This window comes from Ursus arctos, chromosome X, assembly GCF_023065955.2.
Source record: "Ursus arctos isolate Adak ecotype North America chromosome X, UrsArc2.0, whole genome shotgun sequence".
Classification (NCBI taxonomy): Eukaryota; Metazoa; Chordata; class Mammalia; order Carnivora; family Ursidae; genus Ursus; species Ursus arctos.
Window position 1 is genome coordinate 28298802 of NC_079873.1, and position 24222 is coordinate 28323023.

Consider the following 24222-nt stretch of genomic DNA (forward strand, 5'->3'; position numbering starts at 1 on the left):
ATTTTCATTTTTTCTAATTGCCAATAAGATTTGATTGCACTTTTATTTAGTTAGTTTTAAGCCTTTTAGAATTTTCCATTTGTGAGTTAACTCCTTATTTCCTCATGCACATTTTATATTGGATGTTCTATCTTTTTTATAGCCTACATATTTATCATCTTTCAGTTTTAGATATTTATATTCTGTTTCTCAGTCTGTTATACATTTGTAAACACTGCATATAACATCCTTTGTTGAATAAAAATCTGTAATTTTGCACTCATTCAATCATATTTATCAAAATTTTGACAATTTTCTCTTTCTCGGAATATTATTTAAGAAGTTCACTCCCATCCCAAGGTTACATAGTAATTCTGACGATTTAGTTTATTGGTTTAATATTTCTATACTTTATATTCAGATCTTTAATCCATTTAAAATGCACTTAAATGATGGTAAGAGGTAGAGGTAAAATACTTTTTCTTCTCTACATATTGACCCAACTAACTTCCAAAACCAACTAACAAACAATATAACATTTCCACACTATTTCTGATGGCCTGGTTATAATATATTCATTTTCTCTATGTACATAACACTGCTTTTGAGCTTCCTATTATACCCTATTGCTTTACCTGGGCATTCATGAGCCAATATCACATTGTTTTGTTTGTTTTGTATTTTGTTATGACTTTGTAGATTGCTGTAGTATACCTTGTGGAGAGCCTCTATTTTGGGAACTTTTATTTTTTTCTTTATTAAATTCTCTTCAATAAAAAGTATTTATGTGTACCTAATGTTTGATGTAAATTCTATAATAGGTATTTAAAGTGCATCAAAACTCCAGGTCTTAGTGTACATGTGGAATGGAAGATGATCTAGTATGAGGCAACTTTGCTAAACTCTTTTGTTAGTGCCAAGAGCTTGCCTATTGATTTTGTTCAGTTTTCTACATAATCACATTACGTGAGAATATAACAGGATTTTTTCTTTATCTTTTAATTCTTATAATTTTGTTCTTTATTTCTTGCATTTGTTAGGACCTCCACTTTTATATCAAATAGAAGTGGCAGCAGGAATTCTTAATGTTTGAAATCTTAAAGAGATTAGATTTGAAGATTTTGTTGTTGTTCCTTTACTTGTGTCAATCTGATTTTTTTAAATATGTAGTTGAGTTTTTGTATTATGATAGCTTTTATTGTGGTGAGAAAATTTCTTCTTGATCATAGTTGTCATTTACAAAGGGAACATTGAGGGGTGCCTGGGTGGCTCAGTCGTTAAGCGTCTGCCTTTGGCCCAGGGCGTGATCCCAGGGTCCTGGGATCGAGCCCCACATCAGGCTCCTTGCTCCCCTGGGAGCCTGCTTCTTCCTCTCCCACTCCCCCTGCTTGTGTTCCCTCTCTCGCTGGCTGTCTCTCTCTCTGTCAAATAAATAAATAAAATCTTAAAAAAAAAGAAAGGGAACATTGAGGTCTTTGTTGTCAATTAAAGTAATAGACATTTATCTACTGGTTTGAACATATTAATCTTATGTTAACCTTCTTTATCTTTCCATATTTGTATTAGAGTCTGAGAAAAAATGATTTAAAATTTCAACTATAAATGTTGATCTATCCATTTCTCTTCATATTTTTGTCAGTTGTTGCTTTGCATAATTTAAGGCTGTACAATTGTTTGCATACATATTCATAGTTGCTTTACGTTCTTTTTATTATTATTTTTTATTTTTTTTAAGATTTTTATTGATCTATTTGTCAGAGAGAGAGAGGACAAGCAGGGGAACTGGCAGGCAGAGCAGGCAGAAGGAGAAGCAGGCTCCCCACTGAGCAAGGAGCCCGACACGGACACGATCCCATGGAATTGCTTTACTTTTCTTATCTCTACTTTCTTTATGCTATTTTCAAAATCTTCCTCCATTCATATAACTCTTCCCAAGATTCAATTCCACAGGTACCCAGCAATGCCAGTTCCAGAGGATTCAAATGTGTACATCAGATTGATGATCATTTTTACCCATTAATACCAAAACTAATTCAATTCCCACTAATCCATCTGCTTCTCAGTTTTCAAAATTGCATTGCTGTTTTATTCTCTTCTGTGCTACCCTTAATTTTTTTATGTCTTTGAAAAAAGCTTTTACTATCTTTTAAAAAAATTAAGCAGAATGTTAGAAGGAAGAATCATATACATTTGTTTCAATATGCTATTTTAGTCAGTTCAGGCTGCTATAACAAAGTACCATAGACTGGGCGTCTTTTAAACAACAGAAATTCAGTTCTCCCACTTATGGTGGCTGGAAGTCTGAGATCAAGGTGTCAGCACTGTCGAGTACTGTCGAGGACTGGTGAGAGCCCTCTTCCCAGTTGCAGATTGCCATTGTCTTGTGTCTTCACAAGGCAGAAACAGAGCTAGGTTGCACTTTGGTCTCTTTTTATAAGGGCACTAAACCGTTCACGAAGGCTTCACCATCATGAGCTAATTTCCTGCCAAAAGCCTATCTCCAAATATCATCACATTGGGATTTGGGTTTCAACATAAGAGTTTGGTGGGGAGACATAAACATTTAATCCATAGAACTATTTTGCCAGGAAGCTGCCATGGTTGTTTTTTCCAAAACTTCTGCCATCTTTAATTTTTTCTTTCTTCCCTGGATCCTAAAGTTGGTTAAGTGTCTGCCTTTGGCTCAGGTCATGATCCCAGGGTCCTGGGGTTGAGGCCCAAGTCAGGCTCCCTGCTGAGCGGGAGCCTGCTTCTCCCTCTCCCCCTGCCCCTCCCCCGCTTGCGCACGCGCGCAGGCGCTCTCTCTCTCTCTTAAATAAAATCTTTTAAAAAACCCCGCAAAACAAAGCCAAAAAAAAAAAAAAAAAAACCTTCTAATTTCATTCTACATATCTCTTACTTTTTTTTTTTAGTTTCCCATTTTTATCACTGCCTTTCATGCCTCCTGAGAGATACCCTTGAGCCAGTCTTCCATTTCCTGATGTAATTTGCAACTGTATCAAGTCTGTTATCTCTCCCATTTTGGAAGTCTTTCCTTGTTATTTTCATTGCTAATTATCTATGGGTGACTGTTTTTTTAATACTTTCTCCGCTCCATGTTTTCCATATACTTCCATTTCCTTGAACTTATTTGTTACATTCATTTTGACACATATTCTCTGTGGTCTGTTGAATCTATTTCTGTTTGTTTTTTATTGTCTTTCTCCCATCCAAGTACTAATGAGGGCCGACCCTGCTTAGCTTCCGAGATCAGATGAGATCGGGCACGTTCAGGGTGGTATGGCCATAGACTGTTTTTGGTTGTCTTTCTTTAATAATTCCTGGTTTTCTCATATATCATCAACATCATCATCATAAATCATTATCAGTATTTGCCCTATTGGTGTATATTATCCTTGGGTATTACCACCTTGTCTCATAAAGTAATGTGTAACTGCAGGGAAGTTTGATAGCATAGGCCCTAACCTGTGAATTTAGGATGGGAGGCATTCCCCTCTGGGCTACTTTCATGTTTCACACATCATAATCAGAAACAAGTACTTCAGGAAAAATGATAATGATTGCAAGCTAATTTACCTTGTTTCCAGCAAATGGTCACTTCGACCACAGATGCTATACATAGGCAGAGAGGGGGCTATCATGTGAAGAAGACTTGGAAAATTATGGTTTTGGACATAAAAATCTTTGTGAGAGTATGTCTCCCATTGTATGCATTATTTTGAGATTTTATAGGTACCGGGATAAGTTTTCATTGCTGTAACAAATTCTGTAATCAAAGGAGTACATTCTCATTGTGGAAAACTTGGAAAATCTGGAATGCTTAAAGAAGACAACAAAATGCCCATGAAAACTAAACCCAGGGATTTTCTAATTGAATAATGTACTACACTCTACTTAAAATGATGCAGATATATTTGAGTACTTCCCAGTGTCATTATACTACCTCAAAACTACATATGTAATTATCAATATAAGATTCATTATATATATATATATATATATATTACTTCTTTATCCATTCATCAGTCAATGGACACTTGGGCTGTTCCATAAATTGGCTATCATACATAATGCTGCTATAAACATTGAGGTGCATGTATCCCTTTGAATTAATAGTTTTGTATTCCTTGGGTAAATACCTAGTATTTGCTTGATCGTAGGGTAGTTCTACATTCAATGTTTTGAGGAACCTCCATACTGTTTTCCAGAGTGGCTGCACCAGTTTTCATTCCCACCAACAGTACAAGAGGGTTCTCCTTTCTCCATATCCTTGCCAACACCTGTTGTTTCTTGTGTCATTGAATTCAGCAATCCTGACAGGTATGAGATGATGTCATTGTAATTTTGATTTGCATTTCCCTGATGGTAAATAATGATGAGCATCTTTTTATGTGTCTGTTGGCCATCTGCAGGTCTTCTTTGGGAAAATGTCCATTCATCTCTTTTGCCCATTTTTTAATTGCATTATTCATTTTTGGGGTATTGAGTTTTTTAAATTCTTTATGTATTTTGGATACTAACCCTTTATTAGATATGTCATTTGCAAACATCTTTTCCCATTAGGTAAGGTGCCTTTCAGTTTTGTTGACTGTTTCCTTTGCTGTGCAGAAGTATTTTCTTTTCATGAAATTCCAATAGTTTATTTTTGCTTTTACTTCCCTTGTCTAGGGGGACATGTCTAGTAAGAAGTTGCTATGACCAATCCCAAAGAAGTTACAGCCTGTGTTTTCCTCTAGGATTTTTATATTTTCTGGTCCCACATTTAGGTCTTTATCCATTTTGGATTTGTTTTTGTGTATGGTGCAAGAAAGCGTCCAGTTTCATTCTTTTGCATGTTCCTGTCCGTTTTCCCAACACCGTTTGTTGAAAAGACTCTCTTTTTCCCTTTGGATATTCTTTCTTGTTTTGTCAAAGGTTAATTGACCATATAGTAGTGGGTTCATTTCTGGATTTTCTATTCTGTTCCATTGATCTACATGTCTATTTTTTGTGCCAGTACCATACTATTTTGATCACTACAGTTTAAATATAACTCGAAGTCCAGAATTGTAATGCCTCCAGTTTTGCTTTTCTTTTTCAAGGCTGCTTTGGTTATTCAGTGTCTTCCGTGGTTCCACATCAAGCTCTGTGAAAAATGCTATTGGTATTTTGATAGGGATAGCATTAAATGTGTAGATTACTTTGGATAGGATAGACATTTTAATGATATTTGTCTTCCAATCCATAAACATGGAATATTTTTCCATTTCTTTGTGTCATCTTCAATTTCTTTCATCAATTCTTTATAGTTTTCAGAGTACAGGTCTTTCACTTCTTTGGTTAGGTTTATTCCTAGTTATCTTCCTGTTTTTGGTGCAATTGTAAATGCAATTGTTTCTTAATTTCTCTTTCTGCTGCTTCATTATTGATTTATAGAAATGCAACAGATTTCTGTACATTGATTTTGTATCCTGCATGTTTATTGAATTCATCAGTTCTGCCAGTTTTTTGGTGGAGTCTCTCAGGTTTTCTATATAGAGTATAATGTGATCTGCAAATAGTGTAAGTTTCACTTCTTTCTTGCCCATTTAGATGTCTTTCATTTCTTTTTGTTGACTGATTGCTCAGGATAGAACTTCCAGTACTATGTTCAATAACAGAGGTGAAAGTGGACATCTCTGTCTTGTTCCTGACCATAAATTATTCCCCATTGAGGATGATATTACCTGTGGGTTTTTCTTTCTTTTTTAAAAAAAGATTTTATTTATTTATTTGAGAGAGCAAGAGAGAGCACGAGAGAGAGAGGGGCAGAGGGATAGGGAGAATCAGACTCCCCACAGCCTGAGGAGGGGCTCAATCCTAGGACCCAGAGGTCATGACCTGAGCCAAAGGCAGATGCTTAGCCAACTGAGCCACCCAGCCCCTCCTGTGGGTTTTTCATAGATGGCCTTTATTATGTTGAACTATGTTCCCTCTAACCCGACTCTGTTTAGGGTTTTTATCGTGAATGGATGTTATACTTCGTCAAATACCTTTTCTGCATCTACCAAAAGAATCATATGGTTCTTATCCTTACTTTTATTAATGTAGTGTATCGCTTTGATTGGTTTGTGAATACTGAATCATGCTTGCAGCCCAGGAATAAATCCAACTTGATCATGTGAATCATTGGTTTAATGTATTGTTGGATTCAGTTTGCTAGTATTTTGAGGATTTTTGCATCCATGTTCGTGAGGTATACTGGTTCTGTACTTCTTCATGGAGTCTTTATCTGTTTTTGGTATCAGGATAATACTGACCACAAAGAACACATTTGGAAGTTTTCCTCCCTTTTCTATGTTTTGGAATAGTTTGAGAAGAATAGGTATAAACTCTTCTTTAAATGTTTGGTAGAATTCCCCTGGGAAGCCATCTGGTCCTGGACTTTGTTTGCAGGAAGATTTTTGAACACTGATTCAATTTCTTTGTTGATTGTTCTTCTATTTCAGTTTTCTTTTTCTTCCTGTCTCAGTTTTGGTAGTTTATATGTTTGTAGGAAATTATCTATTTTTTCCAGATTGTCCAATTTGTTGGCATATAGTATTTCATAATATTCTCTTATAATCGTATTTCTGTGGTGTGGGTTGTTATTTCTCCTCTCTCATTTATGATTTTATTTATTCGGGTCCTTTCTCTCTTCTTTTTGATAAGTCCGGCTAGAGGTTTATCAATTTTATTCATTTTGTCAAAGAACAAGCTCCTGGTTTCTTTGATTTGCTCCACTGTCTTTTTAGTTTCTGTATCATTTATTTCTACTCTAATCGTTATTATTTCCTTCCTTTGGCTGGATTTAGACTTCATTTGTTGTTCTTTTTGTAGCTCCTTAAGATGTAAGGTTAAGTTGTTTATTTGAGATTTTTCTTGCTTCTTGAGGTAGGCCTGTATCACTATATACTTCCCTTTTAGGACTGCTTTTGCAGCATCCCAAAGTTTTGGACCATTGTGTTTCCATTTTCATCTATTTCCACGTATGTTTTTATTTCTTCTTTCATTTCCTGTTTGACCCATTGTTTAGTAGCATGCTGTTTAATGTCCATGTATTTCTGGTCTGTCCTGTTTTTTGGTTTTTGGTTTTTTTTGTGGTTGACTTCTAGTTTCAAATCATTGTGGTCAGAAAAGGTGCACAGTATGACTTCAATCGTTTTGTATTCATTGAGGCCTGTTTTACAGTGACCTAATATGTGATCTATTCTGGAGAATGTTCCAGGTGTGCTTGAAAAGAATGTGTATTCTGCTGTTTTAGGATGGAATGTCCTGAATATATCTGTTAAGTTCGTCTGGTCCAGTGTGTCATTCAAAGCTCTTGTTTCCTTGTTGATATTCTGTTAAGATGATCTGTCCATTGATGTAAGTGGAGTGTTAAAGTCTCCTAGTATTATTGTGTTGTTATCAGTTAGTTCCTTTATATTTATTATTAATTTTTATAATATTGTATTGTGATTTCCCCTTTAAATATTTAACATTTACTTAATACTTAACTTACATATGTAGGAGATTCTCTAATGTATAAGTGTAGTTAATGGTATTTTGAAGGACTGATGTGTGAAAATAGTTTTAAAAATTTTCTCTGAAAAACAGTCAAAAGATTGGTGGTTGCCAGTGGTTGGGGTGGGGTGCAGATGAACAGGCTGAGCACAGAACATTCTAAGATCAGTGAGAATACTCTCTATGATACTATATGCATAGGTGGCTCACCTCAACATGTGCCACAGGTTGTTCATTTTCCTGTAAAATTGTGGTACATAATTTCAGCTCTGGGAATGACTGGAACTGATGAGATATAATTATCACCCTATGTGCTCTCAATTTTTAATTTCTAGTAATACAGTATAATATATGTTTTAAAAAACTTTTGGCAATTTTACATTTGTTTTGTATTTAGCTAAACAAAATCTTGATGAAAAAGAGAAAATACTTTTTTATTTTTAAAGGTTTTTGAACAAAGAATTGAAATAAAATACAAAGATTAGAAGCTAAATTTATAGAATTACTAGGAGCATCCAAGGAGAGCCAATTGCATATTTTTAAATTTTTATGTGTTTAAAATGTTTTAAATTATTATTCCAATAAAATAAGTATTTTTCTAAGCTAATCTGCTAATATGAAGAAGCTCAGACACATTGTGAAGGAAATGTTTGTAATTTAAAAATATAAAGGTCAATGATGATAAGATAATGTAAATTATTACCAAATTTCAGCATTATACTTAAATATTATATTAAATGTTAAGCTCAGTGCAAATTTGACATTTAGAATAATTGAGAAATTAATTTAATAAAAATAGCAGTATTTAACTATATCATGCAGTAAATAGAGTCCACTCTTGTTATTGTCATGAATGAACTCCTAATCAGAAAGTAGGTAGATCCCTCAAAAATTTAAAAATAATTTTATTAGTTGCTAATGCTCACCAAAAAAAAAATTCTTACTATAAAAACTGTATCATTTCTTTTATCAGTATTTTGAGTTCTGCTCCATTCTCTCTGCAGGTTTTGTAGTTGACTTATTGTGTCTTTTTTCTTTTTTTAACATTTTATTTTTTAAGTAATCTCTATGCCCAACATGGGGCTCAAACTTACAGCCCCAAGATCAAGAGTCTCATACTCTACTGACTGAGCTAGTCAGGTGCCCCAAGTCTTTTTTTTTCCTTTTAAAAACTCCATGGTGCTCTCAATCTGTAAATTTGTTTATAATTGCATAAAATTATTGTGTACAAAATAAGACTAAGAGGGAAAAATGTAGTCTAGATTTAGAGTGGTCAGAAATGAAGAGGTATTTGAGGTATCACATATCTGGAACAGGAACAGACATCCCAGAACATTCTGCCTAGAAGAGAAACCCAAGAACATCTTCAGACATTCTTCTTTTGTTCAGGGATAGTGACACACAGAAATGAATGTAATTAAAGAAAGCTTCTATCTAAAATAACATACAGGGGTGCCTGGGTGGCACAGCAGTTGAGCGTCTGCCTTCGGCTCAGGGCGTGATCCCGGCATTGTGGGATCGAGCCCCACGTCAGGCTCCTCCGCTACGAGCCTGTTTCTTCCTCTCCCACTCCCCCTGCTTGTGTTCCCTCTCTCGCTGGCTGTCTCTATCTCTGTCAAGTGGATAAATAAAATCTTTAAAAAAAAATAAATAAAATAAAATAACATACAAAGTGGGAGCGGCAGCCAGACTCTCTTGGGAGCTTAGGATATTTCGCAGTTCTGCGTGTTAGCAACCGCAAATGCCCGTAGACGATGAAGCATCTGAAGATGACTCAGATTCAATTTCTTTAAACAGTGAAAAAACTTACATTTTCACATAAGAGAGTATAATGATTTCTGTACACTATGGAAGATTCTGATTTGGTGAAACACAAAATATTTCATCTTTTTTAGAATCTGATAGAAAAAATTCTCCCCATTCTTTTGGACTGAATTTAAATACTAATAGGTAAGAATGGGATAGATTTTTTTTTTTAATGTCACAACAAGTCAGAATAACTTCATTTGCATAGTTTACCAGTTTCTCCAAATAGTGTCATGGTTATTGGCTTGCATTTAAATAACAACAACCTGAGACAAGGAACTATTCAGGGATATTTGATTAAGTTAAAAATTATTTTAGTCTATTACTATGTTGTACACATGAAACTAATATAGCACTGTATGTTAACTAACTGGAATTAAAATAAAAACTTTAAAAAAAGAAAAAGAAAAGTTTTAGTCTTTCCATTTTTTTCATTTCGCCTAGAGATATGTACTTCTGCATGGGGAACACTCTGAAAAAGAATTTTTTCTTTTTTTTTTTCTTTTTTATTTATTTATTGTTTTTATTAAGGAGGGCACGTGTTGTGATGAACACTGGGTCTTATATGCAACTAATGAATCATTGAACACTACCTCAAAAACTAATGATGTACTATATGTTGGCTAACTAAACATAACAATAAAAAATGAAATTAAAAACTTAATTAAAAATACATGAATAAATGAAAAAGAATTTCTTTTGCTAGTTATAGTTCCCTTTACACTTTTTAAAATTTCTGGTAGATTACAAGCATAGCTTTAAAATTTAGTTGCATAAATATTGTTTCCTGATTTGTAAATTAACAGTACAAATAATGTTTAATATTTCAGAACTACCTCACCGATCTGGAAAGTAGCAATTAAAGCTGAATACTAGGTAGTAAGCAAAAAAAAAACAGACACTGAGTGGACAAAAATAGATGCTATCCAACAAAAATGCATTTTATGCATTTTTTCTTTAAACTATTCCAGGTTTGGCTTATTTTTAATCAGAGCCTATTTGCTCTCATTTTGTACATAGTCTGACAAACTTGATTATCTGATTCCTAAATTTCTAGTAGCTTAGAAACAGCAAAGAGGAAGAGACCATTAGAGAAACCAGTTATAACAAGCAGCTAAAATGAAGCAAAAACACAGCAGTCTGGGTCCTACTAGAAAAGGGTCAAATATCTTTAAACACAATAGCTCTTGAAGAAATTGTGTATAATAAATAAATTCAATAATCACTTTAAAAGTTGTTCATTCTCTGCCCTCCTCGGGAGGAATGTAAGGTAGCTTACAGGAATATATAATATTAGAAAGCAAGGTGAAGAGTGGGGGGAGTGTGTGGGAAATGGTCCAGGAGAGAAATTTACCTTAGTAATCTATATCGACTGACTGAAAGTTTGTTTCCTATGTCACTTGGTGGCTCCATTGGAGAAATCCCTTTTAGAACATAATCTGTCTGGGCCTTTCTAATGAAAATTATATAACTGAACTTGTCTCCCTTCTCATTGTGACTGAAGTTAAATGGGCCAAATTTAAACTTGATCATTACAAAACTATGTAAACCCTTTATGGACAACATGTATGTTCTTCACATTGAGTTTTTATTAATTTTATTTGATTCTACTCATTATTATTTTTGTTATTTTCATTAGTGTTGTTTTCTTTCTTTTTTAATGAACTCTTTCTAAAACAATATAGGTTATCAATAATTAAATGAAAATGACCTCTCAAAAAAGTAAAATAACATACATATTTGAAGTTTGAGAAAAATCTAATAACACATATGTCTAGGCAATTGCAAGTTAATATACATATCAGATTATTTTAAAGGTGTATCTACTTTAAATTTTTTGTTAAATCTTTCCTTCATTTTTAACTATAAAAACAAATATGTCTACATTACTTTAAAATTCCACGCATATATTTAATTTTTAACCTATTAGACCGGTATAAGAAACCAGCATCTAGGCTAGCACAGTCTAATAGAATTTTCTATTACCTATACAATAGAATAGCTAAAATAAAAAGACTGTCACCTCCAATTACTGGCAAGAATTTAGAGCAACTTGACTACCTTCATATATTTTTGGTGGAAGGATAAAATGATATATCAATTTAAAAATCAGTCTGGCAATTTGTCATAAAGTTAAACATCACCTATACTATGATTGAGCAATTTAATTCCTAGATATTTACCCAAAAGAAAGGAAAACATGTGTCCTCAAAAAAGACATGTTTAAGAATATTCACAGTTACTTTATTTTCAAGATCTATATTACCTTTTTTTTAAACACAGACATGATTGCTTCCTCAAAAACCGATTGCTTGTCAGTTTACTAAGACAACTAATCAAAGTTTACATCTTTATTGTTTTATTGACCATGAGATTATAATTATCTCTTTTTCTCATAATAGTTTATCTAATGAAATTAAGGATCCTTCACACTAATTATGCAAAGAAATAACAAATTTGTGTATGACTAACCAACACTGATTTCTGTCTTGTTACAAGATGACTATCTCACTGGAAAGCTGTAGCTGTAGCGATGCCTAAATTCATTATCAGTAGCAAAAATTTGCAAAGGAGAAACCCAGGAGTAAAAATCAATCAACCAATCAATCAGGAAACATAAGCAAACTTATAAAGTTTCAAGATTCATGGGGCTCCAAATGTAGTAGGAGGACCCTAGGCTCTTCTTGTCCCACAAACAAAACTAGATAAATATCAAATCATGCTCAATACCCCAGAAATAGACCTGAAGATTGATAAAAACAAATCCCACAACTAAAGGGATAGAAGAGACCACATCAAAGAAGGTAGGAAGTGTGGGGATGTGGTTTAAGGGAGAAATAGATCATGGATGCTTTGGAGGAAAGGAGATCTGGTCCCAGAGAAGGGTGAGAGAGAAAGAGGAGCCCACAGGGGAATGCACAAGGAGAACATTTCCCCAAAGCCATTAGTTTGGAATACGAGGAGGGCTGAATTTCCTGAGTTTTTGCAACCAGCAGGGCTTAGAACCTAGAGTTCTGGGATAGATCCCAGAGGGCACTGCACTGCTCCTAAAGAGAAGTCAAGGAAAAAACCTGAGGGCAGACAACATGGAAAGAGCATCTGAAAAATGCCTGGGGAGATTATTTGTTATTTTAGGAGCCCTTCTCTGAGAGGCAGCATACCTGGAAAGCCTCTTGAGATTCTCTCTCTCCCTCTCCCTCTGTCCCTCCTCCTGTTCATACCCTCTCTCTGTCTCTCTCTCAAATAAATAAATAAATAAATACATCTTTTAAAAAATAATTACTTTGAATATAAATGGACTAAATGCTCCAATCAAGATATAGGGTGTCAAAATGGATAAAAAACAAGACCCATCAATATGCTGCCTATAAGAGACTCATTTCAGACCTAAAGTCACCTGAAGATTGAAAGTGAGGCAGTGGAGAAACATCTGTCACACAAATGGATGTCAAATGAAGCCAGAGTAGCAATACTTATATTGGACAAACTAGACTTTTTTTTTAAGCAGGCTCCAATCTGGATGTGGAGCCAACATGGGGCTTGAACTCACAACCCTGAGATCAAGTCCTGAGCTCAGATCAAGAGTTGGATGCTCAACTAACTGAGCCACCCAGGTGCCCCAAATGAGACTTTAAAACAGATACTGTAAAAGAGACAATAAAAGGCATTATGTAATCATAAAGGGGACAATCCAACAAGAAGATATAGCAGTTGTAAATATTTATGCACCCAAAATGGGTAGTCTATTATTTAAAATAATTAATAATAAACATAAAGGAACTAACTGATAACAACACAATAATACTAGGGGACTTTAACACTCCACTTACATCAATGGACGGATCATCTTAACAGAATATCAACAAGGAAACAAGAGCTTTGAATGACACACTGGACCAGACGAACTTAACAGATATATTCAGGACATTCCATCCTAAAACAGCAGAATACACATTCTTTTCAAGCACACCTGGAACATTCTCCAGAATAGATCACATATTAGGTCACTGTAAAACGGGCCTCAATAAATACAAAAGGACTGAAGTCATACCATGCACTTTTCTGACCACAATGATATGAAACTAGAAGTCAACCACACACACAAAAAATATTAAACAAACAAACAAACAAACAAACAAGTAAATAAATAAATCAGGACAGACCAGAAATACATGGACATTAAACAGCATGCTACTAAACAATGAATGGGTCAAACAGGAAATGAATGAAGAAATGAAAACATACATGGAAACAAATGAAAATGAAAACACAATGGGATGCTGCAAAAGCAGTTCTAAAAGGGAAATATATAGCAATATAGGCCTACCTTAAGAAGCAAGAAAAATCTCAAATAAACAACTTAACCTTACACCGTAAGGAGCTACAAAAAGAACAACAAATGAAGTCTAAATCCAGCCAAAGGAAGGAAATAATAATGATTAGAGCAGAAATAAGTGATACAGAAACTAAAAAGACAGTGGAGCAAATCAAAGAAACCAGGAGCTGGTTCTTTGACAAAAATGAATAAAATTGATAAACCTCTAGCCAGACTTATCAAAAAGAAGAGAGAAAGGACCCAAATAAATAAGATCATAAATGAGAGAGGAGAAACAACAATCAACTCCACAGAAATATCAGCAATTATTAAAAACAATGGGCAAGTTATGAAAAAGCTGTGTTGAAGATTTCTGAATAATGGTTTTGCAATAACATGCAGCTAGCTAGGCTTTGGAACCACAGATGTATAGGACTGGGAATGTCCCATGGTGTGTTGCCATGTGAAATCATTTCATCACAAGGTTTGCTCAATATATATGATTTTTTGTTTGTTTATTTTTTTTCTTTTTGTCTGTTTTTATATTTGCTGTGTGTCAAATTTCTATAGTTCATGCAGTGCCAGGACAGTGTTTTGGAAATGAGAGGAAAAGGAACTGATCTCTAGCAAATATAAATCTTTGCCCTCTATAAAACTTTAAAATTGAAAGAGTGTTTTCCACATGTCGACCACACAACAACCCAGTGAGAGAGGACAGGAATGATTATACCCATTTTATAGGAATAAAACTGAAACTCAGATTTTGTGACTAACTCGAATCCATCAGAGCTAGAAAATGGAAGACACTGGGTTCAAACCCTGATATTTCTGTCTGTAATCCAACCTTCCCACATGCTTTCCATCATTCACAGTTGTAATTAAAACGTTTACTAAGTTAAAAAAAAAAGATGTCACGTAAGTTAGTATAATTTCATGCTCTTATTTATCAATAAAAACTAATTCTTTAGGAAGAGGAGTTAAGATGGCAGAATAGTAGGGGGAATCTATGCTTGCTTCAACCCTCGCACACGGCTAGATAAATATCAGATCATTCTGAACACCCAGGAAATCAACCTGAGGACTGAGAGAACAAACTGTACCACTACAGAGAGAAAAGAGGCCACATCATGGAAAGTAGGAGGTGTGAATATGTGATTTGGTGGGTTGGGGGGAAGAATTACTGGTGCTGGGGACAGGAGGGAGCCCTGATCAGGGAGAGAACAGAGAAAGAGAGAGAGCAGGGCACAGGGCATTGCACAAGAAAAACACTTCCCCAAAATCATTGACAGGGAAAATGAGAGGGGCTGATAATTGCAAGTTTTTACAAGGAGTGGAGCTCAAAGTCTGAAGATTCAGATGTCTGCACCACTGCCAGGTTGGAGCCTGGTGGGCATAGAGCTGCTTCTGTGGTGAAGGAGGACAGAGGCCCAGAAGCAGACAGTGTGGTCTGAGGATCTCCTAAGTTGCACTGGGAGAAACAGTTCCTCTTCTTGGAGTGCATTTGGGAGAGGCAGCACTGCCCCTCTGGAGACAAAAGAGCCGGAGGGCACCACTGAGCTGCCCCACCCATTAGCATAGGAATAGAGACACCTACTGAAGGCACCTAACCTGGACACTGGTTTTTGGTGTGTTTTACCATAAAGTCCAAGCCCTTGTACATTCGTGTGACTGCCCTTCTGGGACAAACTGGCACCACCCACAGCATGGCAAGACTCTCTCCCAAAATCAGTACAGGACCATGCTGCACTGGGTCACTATAATTTGGAGTTTTGAAACCCAACCAGCATGTTTGAGATAAAACACAGGAGGACTGCACTGCCGGGTGGGCAGACAGTTCAGACACAGAAAGGGTGAAGGCAGGGATCTGAGGGATGCCTGGCACAAAGGAGGGGAGATTGTTAGCTCTTCTGTGAGGGTTTCCTGAATAGTGGCAGGCACAGAATCCCCTCTCGGGCATAAGAAACCCAGCTGATGTCACTTTTACCCCCACAAATCAGCACAGACAGATTTTGGTGAGCAGCACAACACCCACACTGGAGGCTTGAGCCACTTACACCAAGATGCACTCCCCTACACTCTACAGGTGCTTTTTAAAAAAGATTTTATTTATTTATTTGACAGACAGAGAGCACAAGCAGGGGGAGCTGCAGAGGGAGAGGGAGAAGCAGGCTCCCCACTGAGCAGAGAGCCTGACATGGCGCTCGATCCCAGGCTCCTGGGACCATGACTTGAGCTGAAGGCATATGCTTAACTGCCTGAGCCACCCAGGCCACCCCCCCCTTTTTTTTAACTAGGACAAGTGTGCCTGAGACTCAGAAAAGCATCAGGCTTCCCCAGAAGACGAGCACAAACCCCTGACACACACCATGCATACTGACCATAGAGTGCTGCAAAGCAGCTCTGGGGAAATAGGATGTAACCTCTTTTAACAAGCAGACCAAAACACACATAGTTAAGACAGGCCATACGGTGGCCAAGGTCCAAACACTCCCCACTGCAAGAAAGGAGTAACTACAGAGGACTGACCTGAGGAAAAGAGCAGTGAAAACACAACAGCAGAGTACACACAGCATATACCAGAAACACTTCCTGAAGCACCAGGTCCTGGACAGGATATGACCTCTTCTTCATGAAGTCATTACTCTCAGGAGCAGAAAACATAAGAGACTTTCCTAACACAGAGAAGAACACAGAGACCTAGACAAAATCCTAAGATAGAGGAATTCATCTGAAAAGAAAGAAAAAGAAGAGGTCAGTGCCAGGGATCTAGCCAAAACAGAGATGAGCAATATTTCTAAAACAGAATTTAAAACAACATTTGTAAGGATACTAGCTGGGCCAGAAAAAAAGCACAGAAGAGCCAGTGAGTACCTTATTACAGAGAAAAAAGACATGAAAACTAATCAGGCCAAAATAAAAAATGCTGTAACTGAGATGCAAAACCAACTAGATGTATTGATAACAAGGATGGAAGAAGTAGAGGAATGAATAAGTGATACAAATGATAGAATTATGGAAAATAATGAAGCAAAAAAGAAGAGAAAAATAAAAATATTGGATCACAAATGTTGACTTAGGGAACTCAGTGACTCCATAAAGCATAATAACATTCATGTCATAGGAGTCCCAGAAGAAGAGAGGGAAAAGGAGCAAAAGGTTTATTTGAGCAAATTATACCTGAAAACTTCCTTAATTCCTTAATTGCGGGAAGGAAACAGACATCCAAATCCAGGAGGCACAGAGAACTTGCATTAAAATCAACAAAAGCAGGCCAACAACAAGACATATCACAGTGAGATTTGCAAAAGACAGAGATAAGGAAAGAATACTGAGAGTAATAAGGGAAAAGAAATCCCTAACCTATAAGGGAAGACAAATAAGGTTAGCAGCAGATCTCTCCACAGAAACTTGGCAGACCAGAAGAAACTGGCAGGATATATTCAACGTGCTGAATGAGAAAAATATGCAGCCAAGAAAACTCTGTTCAGCAAGGCTTTCATTTGGAATAGAAGGAGAGAGAAAGAGTTTCCAAGACAAACAAAAACTAAAGGAGTTTGTGATCACAAACCAGCCCTGCAAGAAATATTAAAGGGGACTCTGAGTGGGAAAGACCAAAAGCAACTAAATAAAGGAACAGAGAAAATCTCCAGAAACACTGACTTTATAGGGTATACAATGGCACTAAATTCATATAGATCAGTAACAACTCTGAATGAAAATGGACTAAATGCTCCCATCAAAAGACATAGGATATCAGAATGCATAAAAAAGTCCTTTCCATATGCTGCATACAAGAGACTCATTTTAGACATAAAGACATCTGAAGATTGAAAGTGAAGGGATGGAGAACCATTTATCATCTTAATAGATCTATCAAAAGAAAGCTCGAGTAGCCATACTTATATCAGACAAACTAGACTTTAAACCAAAGACTGTAACAAGAGATAAGAATGGCACTATATCATAATAAAGGGGTCTATCCAACTAGAAGAGCTAAGAATTGTAAATATTTACACCCCCAACTTGGAAGCACCCAAATAAAAAAAACACTTAATAATAAACATAAAGAAGTTCATTGATTATAATTTAACACCCCACTTACAGCAATGGACAGATCATCTAAGCAGAAAATGAATAAGGAAACAATGGCTTTGAATGTCACACTGCACCAAATGGACTTAACAAATACAGAACATTCCCTCCTAAAGCAGCAGAATACACATTCTTTCCAAGTGCACATATGACATTCTTCAGAAAAGATCACATACTGGGTCACAAATCAACCCTCAACAAGTACAAAAAGATCATATCATTAATATTTTCAGACCACAACACTAAGAAACTTGACGTTAACCACAAAATTTGGAAAAAACACAAATACATGAAGATTAAAGAACATCATACTAAGGAATGAATCAGCTAATCAGAAAATTAAAGAAGAAATAAGGAAATACATGGAAGCAAATGAAAATGGAAATACGACAGCCCAGAACCTTTGGGATGCATCAAAAGTGGTCCTAAGAAGGAAGTGTATACATTACGGGCCTATCTCAGGAAGCAAGAAAAGTCTCAAACACACAACCTAACCTTACACTAAAAAGAGCTAGAAAAGGAACAGCAAATAAACCCTAAGGCAGGGCAGAAAAAGAGAAATAATAAAGATTACAGCAGAAATAAATGATATAGAAACAGAATAAAATAGAACAGATCAATGAAACTAGGAGCTGCTTCTTTGAAAGAATTAATAAAATTGATAAATCCCTAGCCAGACTTTCCAAAAAGAAAAGAGAAAGGTCCCAAATAAATAAATCACAAATGAAAAAGGAGAGATAACAACCAATACCATAGAAATACAAACAATTCTAAAAGAATATTATGAAAAATTATATCACAACTAATTGGGCAATCTGGAGAAATAGTTAAATTCCTAGAAACATATGAACTACCAAAACAGAAACAAGAATTAGAAAATTTGAACAGGCCCATAACCAGCAAACAAATTGAATCAGTAATCAAAAATCTCCCAACAAACAAATATCCACAGCCAGACAGCTTCCCAGAGGAATGCTATCAAATGTTTAAAGAACACATAACACCTATTCTTCTCAAACATTTCCAAAAAATAGAAATAGAAGGAAAATTTCCAAACTCATTAAGAAGCCAGCATTATCTTGATTCTAAAACCAGACACAGATCCCACTAAAAAGGCAAATTACAAGTCAATATCGCTGATGAACATGGATACAAAAATTCTCAACAAGATACTAGCAAATTGAATCCAACAGTACATTAAAAGAATTATTCACCAAGATCAAATGGGTTTTATTCCTGGGCTGCAAGGGTGATTCAGTATTCACAAATCAATCAACATGATACATCACATTAATAAAAGAAAAACTATATGATCCTATCAATAGATGCAGAAAAAGCATTTGACAAAATACAGCATCCATTTTTGTTAAAAACCCTCAACAAAGTAGTGATGGAGAATACTGCAACATCATAAAGGCCATATATGAAAGACCCACAGCTAATATCATCCTCATTGGGGAAATGAGAGCTTTTCCTCATGGGTCAGTAACATGACAGGGATGTCTTGTCTCATTGCTTTTATTTAGCATAGTACTGAAAGTCCTAGCCTGAGCAGTCAGACAACAAAAAGAAATAAAAGGCATGCAAGTTGGCAAAGAAGAAGTCAAACTTTCACTATTTGCAGGTCACATGATACTCTATGTAGAAAACCAAAAAGACTCTACCAAAAAATTGCTAAAACCGATACATGAAATCATCAGTCACAGGATACAAAACCAATATACAGAAATCTGTTGCATTTATATACATCAATAATGAAGCAGTAGAAAGAGAAATCAGTGAATTGATCCCATTTACAATTGTTCCAGAAACCACAAGATACCTAGGAATAAACCTAACGAAAGAGGTAAAAGATCTGTACTCTGAAAACTATAATACACTGATGAAAGGAATTGAAGATGACACAAAGAAATGGAAAAACACTTCCATGCTCATGGATTGGGAGATAAAATACTGTTAAAATATATATACTACCCAAAGCAATCTACACATTTAATACAATCCCTATTAAAATGCCACTAGCATTTTCACAGATCTAGAACAAACCATTCTAAAATTTGTATGGAATCAGAAAAGAACCCAAGTAGCCAAAGCAACTTTAAAAAGAAAAGAGAAGCTGGAGGCATTGCAATTCTGGATTTCAAGCTATATTCCAAAGCTGTAGTCATCATGACAATATGGTACTGGCACAAAAACAGACACATAGATCAATGGAATAGAACAGAAAACCCAGAAATAAACCCACAACTGTATGGTCAACTAATCTTTGACAAAGCAGGAAAGAATATCCAATTGGAAAAAGTCTCTTCAACAAATGGTGTTGAGAAAACTGGACAGGAACACGCAGAAGAATGAAACTGGACCACTTTCTTACACCATACACAAAGATAAACTCAAAATGTATGAAAGACCTAAATGTGACACAGGAAACCATCAAAATCCTAGAGGAGAACACAGGCAGCAATCTCTTTGACCTCAGCTGTAGCAGCTTCTTACTAGACACATCGCCAGAGGCAAGGGAAACAAAAGCAAAAATGAACTATTGGGACTTGATCAAAATAAAAAGCTTCTGCACAGCAAAGGAAACAATCAACAAAACTAAAAGGCAACCTACAGAACTGGGGAAGCCATTTGCAAATGACATATCTGATAAAGGGTTAGCATCCAAAATCTACAAAGTACTTATAAGACTCAAACCCAAAAGACAAATAATCCAGTTAAGAAATGGGCAAACATGGATGGAACTTGTGGAGATAATGCTAAGGGAAATAAGTCAAGCAGAGAAAAACAATTACCATATGGTTTCACTTATTTGTGGAACATGAGGAACAGCAGGGAAGACATTAGGAGATGGAAGGGAAAGATGAAGTGGGGGGAAACAGTGGGAGACAAACCATAAGAGACTATGGACTCTGGGAAACAAACTGAGGGTTTTAGTGGGGGGATGGGCTAGCCCCGTGATGGGTATTAAGGAGGGCACATATTGCATGGAGCACTGGGTGCTACATGCAAACAATGAATCATGGAACACTAACTACATCAAGTCCTAATGATGTACCGTATGGTGACTAACATAACAAGAAGAAGAAGGAGGAGGAGGAGGTTGAGGAGGAGGAAGAAATGGGTAGAAGACACGAACAGACATTTTTACCCGAGACGACATACAGATGGCCAACAGACACATGAAAAGATGATCAACATCACTCATCATCAGGGAAATACAAATAAAAGCCACAATGAGATACCACCTCATACGTATCAGAAAGGCTAAAATTAACAACATAGGAAACAGCAGATGTTGGTGAAGATGCAGAAAAAGGGGAACCCTCTTACACTGTTGGTGGGAATGCAACCTGGCTCAACCACTCTGGGAAACAGTATGGAGTTTCAAAAGCAGAACTACCGCTTGACCCAGTGATAGCACTAGTAGGTATTTACCCAAAAGATACAAAAATACTGATTTGAAGGCACACATGCACCCCAATGTTTATGGCAGCATTACCAACAACGGCCAAATCATGGAAAGAGGCCCAATGTCTATCGACTGATAAATGGATACAGAAGATGTGATATATATATATTTTACAGGTCTTTTTGGTAATACCATTTAGCTTTCAATATAGAATTATATGTTTTATTGTTGCTTTTTATTTTTTTATAATTTTTTATTATGTTATGTTAGTCACCATACAGTACATCTTTAGTTTTTGATGTAATGTTCCATGATTCATTATTTGCGTATAACACCCAGTGCTCCATGCAATATGTACCCTCCTTAATACCCATCACCGGCCTATCCCAATCCCCCAGCCCCTCCCCTCTGAAGCCCTCAGTTTGTTTCCCAGAGTCCATAGTCTCTCATGGTTCATTCCCCCTTCTGTTTAATTCTTTTTTAAAGTTTTTGAATTCCAGTTAACATAGAGTGTAATATTAATTTCAGTTGTACAATTTAGTGATTCAACACTTACATGCAACACCTGGTGCTCATCAAAACAAGTGCAGTGCTTAATCCCCGTCACCTCTTTAACCAATTCCCCTACCACCTCCCCTCTGGTAACCATCAGTTTGTTCTCTATAGTTAAGAGTCTGTGCTTTGGTTTGCTTCTCTTTTTTCCCCCTCTGCTCATTTGTTTTGTTTCTTAAATTCTACATATGAGTGAAATCATACAGTATTTGTCTTTTTCTGACTTATTTCCCTTAGCATAATACTATCCAGTTCCATCTATGTCATTTCAAATGCAAAGATTTCATTTTTTATGGCTGAATAATATTCCATTATATATATATATCTCATATATCATATGTATATATATATATCATATATATAACATTTTCTTTATCTAGTTAATAGTCATTTGAGCTGTTTTCATAATTTGGATATTTTTGTTTTAATTTTCATTTTCAATGGTTTATTTATTTATTTATTTTTATTGGATTTTTAAATGTATTTGAGAGAGAGAGAGAGAGAGAAAACAAGAAGGGGGGAGGGGCAGAGGGAGAAGCGGGCTCCCTGCTGAACAGGGAGCCCTACAGGGGATTTAATCCCAGGACCCTGGGATCATGACCTGAGCCAAAGGCAGACACTTAACTGACTGAGCCACACAGGCACCCCCATTTTCAGTGGTTGAAATTAAAATGTGATGAATATTCATTCATTGTCCAGTTTTACCTGACACTTATTGTGACTCTTGGATTGAATAAACTATTCTTGCTGTCCTGGACAGAAATCATATTTGTATAAGGCTGACCATTTACATTTATATTCCAAGACATTACTGAAATATCAGATATTGCCTTATTAGATTTGATGACACTTTTGGGTCTGAGGTAGACCAGGAAACAATAATAATTAAAGCCACCTGGGTTTGGAACTGATTGAGAGATGGTCAAAAAAGTGAGTTAACTGTATATAAAAATGGTCACTGCATTAGTATCAGAACTATTAAAGAATGCATCTAAATTGGAGAGCAAAAAACTGGTCTTTACTGTTTAAGGCAGATTATCTATTATCAAAGCATTCTCTGAATGATTTACTTTTGCTTCTGGCATGCGGCTACTTTAAAGTCACTATCAATGCCAAATCACTTTAATCCAGTCAGATATTTATATAATTCAAAGATGAATTTTAATCACTGTGTGAGTTGGTCTATTTCGATTTCATCCTTATTTATACAGTGTAGTCCTTTAGGGTACCAACCTAAAGGAAAGTTTACTAAGGTTTGTTCATCTCTGTGGGTTCTATATTTCATTTATATATATGCACATAGTGGTGGGTTCTATATTTTAATTTCTATCTTCCTGGCCCCATAAGTCAAACAAAATTCTCTGTTGAGCATCTCAACTCCTTCGCTGCTGATTTAGGAATCAACAATTGACTTGAGAAGAAAAGTGATACCAGATACTATGATCACTTGTCTTGGTTTTTCTTGTCATTTGAATATAGTCCTGAAAATACTTATACCTTGGTAGCTTACCAGTATCTTCAAAATTTTAAAACTGCTTTGTCTAGCTTTTCTAGTAGTTCTCAGCTGGATGGCTAGTGTGAATCAAGCTATTTCACCATTGTCCTCAGATAAAGTTTTGACAAAACAATCTAGCTATCTTTATTTGGCAACATGACTGTAGTGTGAATAAATCATATAGTCCCACCACAGCTATAGACGATGATGCTTGAAGCAAGGAAATATGATAAAATACGTGGTTTAAATGGATCATCCTGATGACTATGTGGAAAATAGATTACATTGGAGATAAATTGGAGTCAGGATTCCAGTGAGTAAATTATTGCACAAAAGATGGTGAGTGTAAATTAGAGCAGTTGAAGTGGAGATAAAATGATAAGGACTTGTTTTTTTGAAGTCTTAAAAATAGAACCAACTAGTGACTGGATAAGAGATGAGGTTTTATGTCAGTCCTTACCTTGTGGACATAAATGATCCTGAGTTTGAAAAACTGAATATATGGTAATGCAATTATCCAAGCCAAGAAAATAAATAGGAAAAATAGTCTTTTTTTAGGGAAGATAATGTGTTGTTTTTGAGCTAGTTGATTTTGAGGTTAAGAGACTCTTCTAAAAAGTAGAGAAACTGGGAGTAGAAAGACAAGTTAGCAAAGGTATTATAATAGCCTAGGTTCCAATTTTATAATGACCCTTTCAAGGTGCAGTTCAATGTAATGCTGTAAACACTTATTTAGCACCTGTGTACAAAATACTATGTTAAGTACCATGAGATACAATGCATTTTTTCAAAATATTCTAAAAATAGTAGGTATGTTTGGAGATACACTTAAACAAAGAATCATAATGCATTCAAGTTTTCTGATTTTCAATTTAGTGCTTTTTCCACTGTACCATGAGATGTATGGATGGAAATTGGTGATATCATAGATACTATAAAAGTAAAATCAATATGTTTGATCACTGAAAAAATATGGGAGAAAAGTTAGGGCCTGCTAGGAGAAAGAAAGAATTAATAATGATAATTTCTGAGGTAATATGTATACATGAATATGGTATCGATGCAATA